Genomic DNA, 11,388 nt, shown 5'->3' with positions numbered 1-11,388 from the left:
GCTTATCTCAAAACAAATGGTAACATGTAAATGTTGACATTATGTGTACACTGTTTTATTGTAAATACATTTTGCTAAACAGTGTTTAGTGCAGTGGTACTAATATGTGTTGTCATTGAAATCTGTAAATAAATTCATAAAACAGTGATGCTAATAGTGCTTGTAACTGATTTTGTCTTATACAATGAATATGTAGCGTCTATAGAAGAACAATTAATATTTTTTAAATATGTGATTATAAATGTTTTTACTAATAACACAACAAAATTAATTAAAGTACATATGTGATCCAAAAAACACCTGTGGGACAGGTTTATGTAGTTCTTATGTTGACAGTCGGTTTAAATTATTCTTCTTATTATTAGAAATTATTAAAACTGAAAATGATTATTCTGTACAAAAAGGTCCCCATCAGTGCTATATGGGTGCTGCTGTTAATGAGCTCAGAAAAACAGGCATACATCTTATTTTTTTTAATAAAAGTATATTAAAATCAATGTTTTAAAAAAATAAGGCTTAAGCAGCTTGTGACATGGTTAACTTTTAATATCTACCAGAGGGCGTAAAAATATTATTGAAAAAAAGAAGGCAGGGTGTTGGGAAAGCAGCTAGTTAAACTTATCATGCAAATGCTAATGCTAACTCTGTTTCCACACAAAGTGTGGCTCATAACTGATCTCAGAGCAGAACTAGTGGCAGTTTGTCTTAGATGCTAATCCCCTGTTACAATCACTGGCTGCAGCCACAAAATGGCACTGATGTAAAGGATAGATGAATATAGGTGAAATATCCCAATGGCAGAAGGCTTTGTGAGATGGAAGGAGATTTTCAGGCAAGTTTTGTTTTTTGTTTTGTGTATTTTATGTTCAATATAGGTATTTGTTGTGCCTGAAAATGAATAAATAAATGAATGAAATGAATGAATGAATGAAGGACAGAGAGAGACTTTGGTGTATTTGAAGCCATGACAAGGCAAATGTTGTTTGCCTTGCTTGACCTGACAGAGACCCTGTAGGTCAAGCAATGCTAACCGCGATGAACCCAAAAATCTCAAAACTGACCCTCAGCTTTTGTTTTGTTACTTCAGTTCAATTGTGTTTTGATTGTGTTAATCGGGCTGCTGAGGTCTTCAGCCCATCAGTAGGTTAGTCAATTCCAAGACTTCCAATCCGTTTGATCGACTCCTTTGTATCCTCCCACACTTCCAGAATCCAGCGTTGGGATTGGATGTTGGCTGCCTGTCAGGAAGAAAGAGATGCTATGCTGAGGCCGAAAACTCAGACAGAACCAGGACACGGACGATGTTGGAATATTTTAACTGGGGGATTTTAAAGTGTGTTGGGAACTCGGAGCGATTTGAAAGTTGCTGAGCTTGAGCGGAGCAGCGACACCGGGTCTCCGTGTTCCCGCTGCGGACCGTCGCGGCTGTTCGCCTCTTGCCTGCTGCTCTCACAAACGCGAAGCCGGCGCTGTTTTAATGAGACTGGAACTGCCGTGTTTTCGACGCAGCACAGACCGGTGTGAGATTAAGTCTTTATTTAGCCCGAAGCAAACGGAAAGGCTCAGATGTCGTCGCTGGTAGCCGGGGCTAATAGCCGAGGCTGCTGGGCCACATAAATATCCCGAGAAAATCCCAACCTGATGGAGCGAGTGAGCGACGGAGCACGGGCTTATTTTGCGCCAGAAGGACCGTTATGACTGAGCTGCAGGCTCAGTTCTCTTTTTGAAAAGCGCCACGGGGTTCAGTGCTGGGTATTGATTTGATCGAGGGCTCATAAAAGCAGTATTTGGAGGTTCTCTGCATCAGGTGAGTGTGACATTATTCACCAATGACTATCACGGTCACGCTAACAACCCTGGTATTTATGCCACGATCTGTTTCGCTTGTTATAACCTTTAAAGTCCTTGTGCTTACATTTCTATAAGGCCCTTTTTCATACGGTCATTAAGCATGTGTACAGCGCAGCGGATTTACTGTGTGCCGTCCTCCCATACAAAAACTGGGGCATTTTCCTCTAAGTCAGTCTTAAATATTGGAAGGAGATGGTAAACGGTTCAAGTTCAGTCCCCTCTCCTAAAAAGTGTTTTTAATCTTACTGAGAGCTGCGAAAACAACGCCAACAACCTTTACTTTGCCATGTTTTCAGATATGCTAATTCTTGCTTCCCAGTCCTCGGGTGATGGCACTGAGCACACAGACAGCCGTACGTCAGCTGCCTAGCTCAGCGGCAACAGTTGCACGCAGGAATACGGTCATGGTGGGGAAAAGCTCGTTGAATGGTAGCATGGGCTTGGTAGTCCGTGGGCAGGTGCTGACTGACAGTCTACCTGCACGTTTTGTCAGATGTGGGCAGTGTCAGAAATGTGCAGCGCAACCAGTTACCGTGAAGAAGATCCAAGTTCTAACCAATGACCTAACAGCTCCCCCAAATGAAGCCAAAAAGTCTCTATCGCCCCCTGGTGTCTGGCTACAGTATAGGTCACAAACCCCGCCTCCTCCATTTTAGAAGGTGGGACTGGGGTAAACCAAAAACAAAAATTCTCCTCAGATAATTTTTTCCAAGGATGTGCTTTCGGCCATTATTAGTAGTTCGAGTCATGCTGATTCGTGTTCAAGGGGTTTCCCTTCTCATAACTCTGATTCTAATTACAACTATAATACTGTTCAATTTGGTCATCGTAACAGCTCTGAAAAACAGCTGCAATCACGGAGAAACTTGCCTATCTCTGTTCGAGAATGGCAGATGAATCCGTGGATGCTGAGAGGAGGGCAAGCGTTTACTTTACAAAACCATGACTGACTGTGTCATAGTGACAGCATGAGATGATCAACAGAAGGACCTGAGGTCCTGCTGCACTTTTTTGGTAAGTTAAATGTGTGTTTGTAAGCTAATCAGTAAAGTCCTTAGCTAGCTAGCTAAGCTTACAGTTGGCTTTTGGGTAAAGCTGTGCTCATTAGCTAATCCGTGCACATGAATGAATTTACCTTGACTAAAGAAATCACTGTTACCGTATGCTACCCGTACATACGGGTGTGTGAGGACATGGAAGGATCAGTTTTATTTCAGATTTCAGAGATAAACTTCACATTTGACAGTTTGTTATGAGTCTTTTCTCATTGTGATTACAGGAGCTGCCCTCAAATTCAGACCTCAGCACTACCCAGTAACATCATCCTGTATGTTCACTCTTAATGCAGAATACACTTAATTTAATATTGGAGTAAATTAGCAATAACTCCAGAAGTAACTAATGGAATAAAGTACAAAGTCTAAAGTACCATGTTATGTACTGTTAGTGAATGCTGCAGCTGTTTTACTGAGAAAATTAAAGACAAAACATCAGGTCATCAATATACAATGAGCATAAACAGTAAGTTTGGTGTTTAAGAACGCTGCTGATCTCAGATCTGCACAGCTTTTGCTTTTAACAATGAATGTCTTCAGCTACATGAAGAGGACATTAAATAAAACCTGGTGAAAGGTCATAAGTTGTCACTTGTATGTTGAACTAAAACCTTTAACCTGGAATTCTACCCAACTGTGTTTTGCCAATAGCAAATCATTATAATTCATACCAGAGTACCCAGAGGGGATAATGTATATTTCTAATGTATAACTTTCTACAGGAGTGAATATATCATTGTTATGTAAAAGTCCAGAGCCTCTAAGCTTGGCTGAGGATGTGAGTACGTCTAATATCACATAATGCAAAGTTCGCTGTCCCACTGTTCATGAAATGCTGGGTTTGTCCATCTTCTGGGGCGGGCCTACAGTGGAGAAAGAAAAGTTTTCCTCTGAGTGTGATGCTGGTGAAGATTATGAGTCCTCCCTCTTTTTAATTATAGCAACATGATTGTGCAACATGTAGAGAGCTGCTGTTTTAAAAACCATGACAGCTGTCCATGGCAGCCACTGCCTCTACTTTATACATTACATTTTTAATTTTTGTTTAATCTTTCATGTTGTTTTTTTTTTTTTTTGGTTGTTGTTTTTCCCCCCTGTTGTTTCTCCCACTCCTGCTAAACTCTGGCTGTTTCTCAATACTATGCAAGTCTGTACTCACGTTCTCGCTAGTCCGTACTTTGTAAGTTCATCGTCATTCCACAATTGGAATGGTAGTATACTTGATGACATCTCAGCTCCAGGGTTTTAACTGCCATCCCCTCTTAATTTAACTGTGATTAATATTTGCAATTGAAAAGACGCATGATGTAGTAGATTTCTTTATGAAAAAACAAATAATTTAAATAAGTATTTTAAGCATTTTGGCCAAATTTGCTTTTACTTTTATCTGTTTCATAATGTCTAAGCTTAATACAGTTGAGCACAATCACTTCATGACAAAAACTCACTATTCAGCAACATAAGCTATGCTGCTTATTGAATAAAAACAAACAGATGAGATATTAGAATGCTTTTATTTTAGTAGACACTCAAGACCTACAATAGTCTGCTGGGGTTCGGAAGAGAATTGAACAAATATTTAAAACATAATTTGATCATTTCTGGAGCAGTCTTCAGGATCTCCATATATTAACATCCTGTTTCTGTTTCCTGTTTCCTTCTGAATTAAAATATTTTTAATGTTAGCGTTTGATGTTTAGTAAAGACTCTGGGTTCATGATTCCCTATAAACTTTTACTGTGTGTAACTGTGGAGACCTTACATGCAAGCAGCTCGACTCCAGGGGTGGGAACCTGGTCCTGTGTTAGCCATTTTTAATTGCGTGCATGGACTTCAAATATGTATGGGAAACCCCCACTATTCAGCAACACTAGTCAGATGTTCTACAATCTCTTTCTTTAGCTTATGTCTGACTAACAACAACATCCATCCATCCATCCATCCATCTTCATCCGCTTTATCCGAGGCCGGGTCGCGGGGGCAGCAGCCTAAGCAAAGAGGCCCAGACCTCCCTCTCCCCAGCCACCTCCTCCAGCTTATCCGGGGGAATACCAAGGCGTTCCCAGGCCAGCCGAGAGATATAATCTCTCCTGCGTGTCCTGGGTCTGCCCCGGGGCCTCCTCCCGGTTGGGACATGCCTGGAACACCTCACCCAGGAGGCGCCCAGGGGGCATCCTTGTCATATGCCCGAACCACCTCAGCTGGCTCCTTTCGATGTGGAGCAGCAGCTGCTCTACTCTGAGCCCCTCCCAGATGGCCGAACTTCTCACCCTATCTCTAAGGGAGAGGCCAGCCACCCTTCGGAGGAAGCTCATTTCTGCCGCTTGTATCCGCGATCTCGTTCTTTTGGTCACTACCCACAGCTCGTGGCCATAGGTGAGGGTAGGGACGTAGATCGACCGGTAAATTGAGAGCTTCGCTTTTACACTCAGCTCCCTCTTCACCACGGCGGACCGGTGCAGCGTCTGCATTACTGCAGCTGCAGCCCCAATCCGTCTGTCGATCTCCGGCTCCCTTCTCCCATCACTCGCGAACAAGACCCCGAGATACTTGAACTCCTCCACTTGGGGCAGGAACTCATCCCCGACCCGGAGTGGGCACTCCACCCTTTTCCGGCTGAGAACCATGGCCTCAGATTTGGAGGTGCTGATCCTCATTCCGCTGCTTCACACTCGGCTGCGAACCGTTCCAGTGCAAGCTGGAGGCCCTCACCCGATGAAGCCAACAGAACCACATCATCCGCAAAAATCCGAGATGAGATTCTGAGGCCACCAAAGCAAAAGACCTCCGCCACTTGGCTGCGCCTAGAAATCCTGTCCATAAAAATTATGAACAGAACCGGAGACAAAGGGCAGCCCTGGCGGAGCCCATCACCCACCGGGAATGAGTCCGACTTATTGCCGGCAATGCGAACCAAGCTCTTGCAACGGTTGTATAGGGATTGAATGGCCCGTAGCAATGGGCCAGACACCCCATACTCCCGCAACACCTCCCACAGGACACCCCGAGGGACACGGTCGAATGCCTTCTCCAAGTCCACAAAACACATGTAGACTGGTTGGGCAAACTCCCATGCACCCTCAAGTATCCTCGAGAGGATAAAGAGCTGGTCCAGTGTTCCGCGACCAGGACGAAAACCGCATTGTTCCTCCTGTTAATTTGGGTTGAACCCAGGACTGTATAGGCGTTGGCTGAATAGCAGTGGTGTTCACCTTGGGGTGTCGGTCAGAACACACAGGACGCACAGATAAAGGTTATACCGTCTTTACTGTGATTCCTCAGCTTAACAGCACAGTACAGCAACACAGTAATGCAACCGCAGGCTTACAGAGTGGTGAGGGGTGTGGGTGTGTGTGTGTGGTCTGTGAACAGAACATATACAGAATACTGAATGTAATAAACATCTAAGTCATGAATTATGATGCATTAGCGTTCTTCGAATCTAACCAGAACTACAAATGGGAATTCCTATATGAACATCTACATGCACGAGTTTCATACACTACTCCCAAACCCTTACAGTACATGACATTGATTGCCAATACACCCAACAACAATATATCACAAACACCAAATCGTTTAGCTTACAGCTAGCAGGTATGTAGCATAACAGGTAGCATTAGTAGCATGAACTAGCCACATAGCGAACAGGTCGATACACATTACACTTCTACATCCACTAAATGTCTAATTGGCATAAAAGACTAAAACTGTCCTTTTCAGGCATGGCTCCACGTCTACTCACAGTTCTTTAGCGACGCACACAACTCACACCGTGTGTAGACATCCCCTGCAGAGTCAGTCTGCCAGGCGGCTCTTGCTATGTGTTAGCTCCAACTCTGATCACTGGAACATGTGCTCAATAGTGCAACTGTGCTCTCTCGCCACAAGGGGGGCCCCCCCACACAGCTGACAGCCTTTCCAACACCTCCTGTATCCGAGGTTCGACTAGCGGACGAACTCTCCTTTCCAGCACCCTGGCATAGACTTTCCCAGGGAGGCTGAGGAGTGTGATCCCCCTGCAGTTGGAACACACCCTCCGGTCCCCCTTCTTAAAGATGGGGACCACCACCCCGGTCTGCCAGTCCACAGGTACTGCCCCTGATCTCCACGCAACATTGCAGAGGCATGTCAACCAGGACAGCCCTACAACGTCCAGAGCCTTCAGGAACTCGGGGCGGACCTCATCAACACCAGGGGCTCTGCCACCAAGGAGTTGTTTAACTGCCTCAGTGACCTCACCCCCGGAAATTGGCGGGTCATTCCCCTCATCCCCAGACTCTGCTTCCTCCTCGGAAGACGTGTCAGTGGGATTAAGGAGGTCCTCGAAGTATTCCTTCCACCGCCTGACAATTTTCTCAGTCGACGTCAGCAGCGCTCCGCCAGCACTATACACAGTGCAGGTAGAGCACCGCTTTCCCCTCCTGAGACGCCTGACGGTTTGCCAGAATCTCTTCGAGGCAGTCCGAAAGTCTTTTTCCATGGCCTCTCCGAACTCCTCCCACACCCGAGTTTTTGCTTCAGCCACTGCCCGAGCCGCATTCCGCTTGGCCTGTCGATACCTGTCGGCTGCCTCCAGAGTCCCACAGGCTAACCAAGCCCGATAGGACTCCTTCTTCAGCCTGGTGGCTCCCTTCATCTCTGGTATCCACCATTTGGTTCGGGGATTACCACCACGGCAGGCACCAACCACCTTGCGGCCGCAGCTCAATGAAGCAGCTTCGGCATAGGAGACGCTGAACATGGTCCATTCGGACTCAATGTCTCCAGTCTCCCTCGGAATGCTGTTGAAGCTCTGCCGGAGGTGTGCGTTGAAGATCTTGCGGACTGGGGCCTCTGCTAGACATTCCCAGCACACCCTCACTACGCGTTTAGGTGCACCAGGTCTGTCCAGCGTCCTCCCCCGCCACCTGATCCAACTCACCACCAGGTGGTGATCAGTTGACAGCTCAGCCCCTCTCTTTACCCGAGTGTCCAGAACATATGGTCGCAGGTCTGGTGATACGATTACAAAATCGATCATCGACCTACGGCCTAGAGCGTCCTGGTGACACGTGCACTTATGGACACTCTTATGTTCGAACAGGGTGTTCGTTATGGCCAAACTGTGATTAGCACAGAAGTCCAATAACAAAACACCGCTCGGGTTCAGATCAGGGAGGCCGTTCCTCCCAATCACTCCCCTCCAGGTCTCGCTGTCGTTACCCACGTGAGCATTGAAGTCTCCCAGCAGGACAACAGAGTCTCCAGGTGGAGCATCTTCCAGCACCCCCCCCCCCCCCCCGGACTCTAAGAAGGCTGGGTACTCCGAACTGCCACTCGGCGCATAAGCGCAAATGACAGTCAGGACCCGTTCCCCGACCCTAAGGCGCAGGGAACAAACCCTCTCGTCCACCGGGAAAAACCCCAACGTACCGGCAGCAAGCCGAGGGGATATTAGAATACCCACCTCAGCCCGCCGCCTCTCACCAGGGGCAACTCCAGACTGAGACAGAGTCCAGCCCCTCTCCAGGAGACTGGTTCCAGAGCCCAAGCCATGCGTAGAGGTGAGCCCGACTATATTTAGCCGGTACCTCTCAACCTCACGCACTAACTCAGGCTCCTTCCCCACCAGAGAGGTGACATTTCATGTCCCTATTGCCAGTCTTTGCAGCCAGGGGTCAGTCCGCCAGGGCCTCCGCTCCTGGCCGCCACCCGGCACACAATGCACCCGACCCCTATGGCGCCTCCTGCGGGTGGTGGGCCCTAACCCTAGCAACAACATCTTCAGCATAATGCATTAACAATAGATTGTAATCCATAACATTATAGCTTGAAAATTAGCCATTCACTTGAAACCTGGAACTGTTTCACTGGTAAGAACATGGTCAACATTTCACTTTGTCAACATCAATTTACATGTAATTTCTATGAATATCAATAGTAGAAATAAATATTTAAAGAAATAATGTACACTTTTAAAAACAATTTTAAACAGTCCATCTCCTACGCCTTAGTGTTGGGGTTTGGCTTGCAAACTCTGCCAGATCGTGCAATGTAAGCCTTTTTTGTACAATATCTGGAAGTTGTACATTAATGTACTACACAAATGAGTATGTCTCTGATGAGGTTGTTGGCAAAACCTGCAACTGCCTGCCTTATTTTTCAAGTCCACATAAGACTTGTTTCATCACAGTCATTGGTTTCTGGTGTTAAACTTATGCCTTTCTATTAGGGCTGCTCGATTATGGCAAAAATGATAATCACGATTATTTTCACTGAAATTGAGATCACGATTATTTGACGATATTTATTTAACCCTTTAAGACCTACTATGGAACCAAGTCCACCAGAGCTTTTTTTTTTTTTTTTTTTTTTTTTTTTTTTTTTTTACATGCTGTAGTGCCATTTGTGGGAGCATTTCAAGTTGCTATACATCAATACAACTGTTATAGCCCATATTTTAATAATATGTATGCATTAAGTCCATAGTAATTACATAAATTGCAAAAAAGTGCAATAAACTACAAAAAAAATTGAAAATCGCTTTTGTTTTGTTTACATATATTTCTACTTGGAGAAATTTAAGAGGTTTATCCCTCAAAACTTTAAATACAATAAAGTTGCAAAAAATAGTTTCCCACCACAGGAAATTTATTTTGAGTGTCTTCATAGTTTTATTTTGGAGATACACCAATTTTTATATACTGCAGGAAAAACAAAAAACAATCCTATGATGCAAATTTGCAAAGAAAACAGCATGTGCCTCATTTCACTGTGGGAAGTGTTACGAACAGCTGATAGGATCGGCAAAGCGTGTTTCTGGAATATTATGTTTTTGTTCCTGCAAGCGCTTTTTATGCAATTTTTGCAAAGCTATATGTGGAAGGAAACCGTGACCGAGGACAAGCTGATGGCATAAGATGTAAGTACAACTCCTCCGGTTTCATATGCAAAACAAATTATTGCGCTAGCTTACACGGTTCAGGTTCTACAGGGATTTAAAAATAGTTACGCAAAACGGAGCGTGCTGCTCTGACCGGCTTTAAAGGGTTAACAATGACTTTAAAAAAATAATATAAAATAGTGTGCAACACCACTGAAGTTTTTTTTTTTTTTTTTTTAAACTCTCTTTTCAACCAACGGCAGTCACTCTCCAAATAACTTCTGCTTAGCTTTCCGAGCTTCCCTCGGGTCCTCTTAATCAGCGGTCTCCAACCTTTTTTGCGCCACGGACCGGTTTATGCCTGACAATCCGGTTGTTCAGTCTGACGTCACTAGCCGTGTCTGGGTCTAAACTCCGCTGCAGGTCCATATATCAAACGATCACTATGGCATTACTGAGAGTTGAAAAACTGTCTAAAGTATTTCATCTTTAATAAAATGATCAGCCTTCTCCTCTACCAGGTGTAACAATTGAGTTTAACATCCAGGCATCCATGAAAACGGAATTTATGACATTTAACGGAGTTAGAAGTTAGCAGGGAGTTAGCTCGCTAGCTTCTATCTAAATACAATATAGCATGTCCTGACTGCGGGGTTTTGGAAACAAATTAAAACGTACAGCTCTGTTATCACTTCCAGCATAAATGAAGACAGAAAACTAAACAGCAGTGACGTTTGTAGGGTTACTGAAGTTGGGCTAGCTGGTATATAATGATGTGCTACGTGACTGCTAGCGACACAGCTATGTTAGCATAATATAAACAAGCTAACTTTTTTTCCACTCGATAAAAGTTAATGTGAGTGTTCTCGGTGGTCAGGAACAAATGTAATCGCATGGCAGGATGCTGTAAAAGGACCAAACTTCAGCCAGGAGAACAACTGAGATAATCCATCCACAATACGAGGTTAGTCATTCATATACTGCTGCATGGGCTGGGCTGTAGTTACATCGTAAGGTTTTAAAAACTGAGCTTAAATAAATGATTAGCGGTAATAAAAGCCGAGGGAGGTCAACAGTGGTCGCTGACTGTTTTAGGAGCTTTTTGAGATCAAATAGAAGAAAATACATAACATTAAACATGTTAACAACACAAAAGCCATATTAAACGCAGACTACTTTAGACCCGGAAGTAGGATTTGTCGCGTCATCACTGAACAACCGGATATTTTCACGGACCGGCCTTTAAGGTGTCGCGGATAAATGAGGGAGGGGCTAATAATCGGCTCAGTCATTTTTAATGATCGTTGAAAGCCCAGATCGTAATCGTGATTAAAATTCGATTAATTGAGCAGCCCTACTTTCTATAGTTATATTTGAGGAATACACAGTTTGTGGAATTTGCATTTGAGACATTGCACGTTTTTTCTTGATTCTGCTCTGGTCACTGGTCTGTGTTCTCCACGTGTAAAGGAAGGCACGCTCCCTCTCGATGGCTTCATAGCTGGCCAAGTTTAGAAGGATAAACGCTGTAGTTCGGGCATCCTTATCTGAATGAGCAGCTGCAATGAATGAATCGGATTTTTGCTTGAACACATGCCGCTTCTTTGCAGTGTTTCC

At 44.5% G+C, this 11,388-nt stretch overlaps 1 protein-coding gene across 3 annotated transcripts in view; it reads left to right on the top strand.

Moving 5' to 3' along the window:
* Nucleotides 1-1,246: 1,246 nt before the first annotated feature.
* large1 (LARGE xylosyl- and glucuronyltransferase 1) overlaps nt 1,247-11,388 on the top strand; it is a 69,251-nt gene continuing 59,109 nt past the window's right edge. For 2 of the 3 annotated variants that reach the window (XM_085247092.1, XM_085247090.1), the window contains exon 1: nt 1,247-1,807. The gene's annotated coding sequence lies outside the window, so the exon portion shown is untranslated. Of the gene's footprint in view, nt 1,808-2,550; nt 2,866-11,388 lie in introns of those variants that run through there. The other variant, XM_085247091.1, reaches the window with a different exon arrangement.

The sequence above is a fragment of the Mchenga conophoros genome, linkage group LG15, assembly GCF_057382185.1.
Source record: "Mchenga conophoros isolate Kocher_MC1m ecotype Shallow Benthic linkage group LG15, M_conophoros_male_GT1.1, whole genome shotgun sequence".
Classification (NCBI taxonomy): domain Eukaryota; kingdom Metazoa; phylum Chordata; class Actinopteri; order Cichliformes; family Cichlidae; genus Mchenga; species Mchenga conophoros.
Note: the sequence above shows the minus strand (reverse complement) of the source record. Positions and strands in the feature narration are given on the sequence as shown.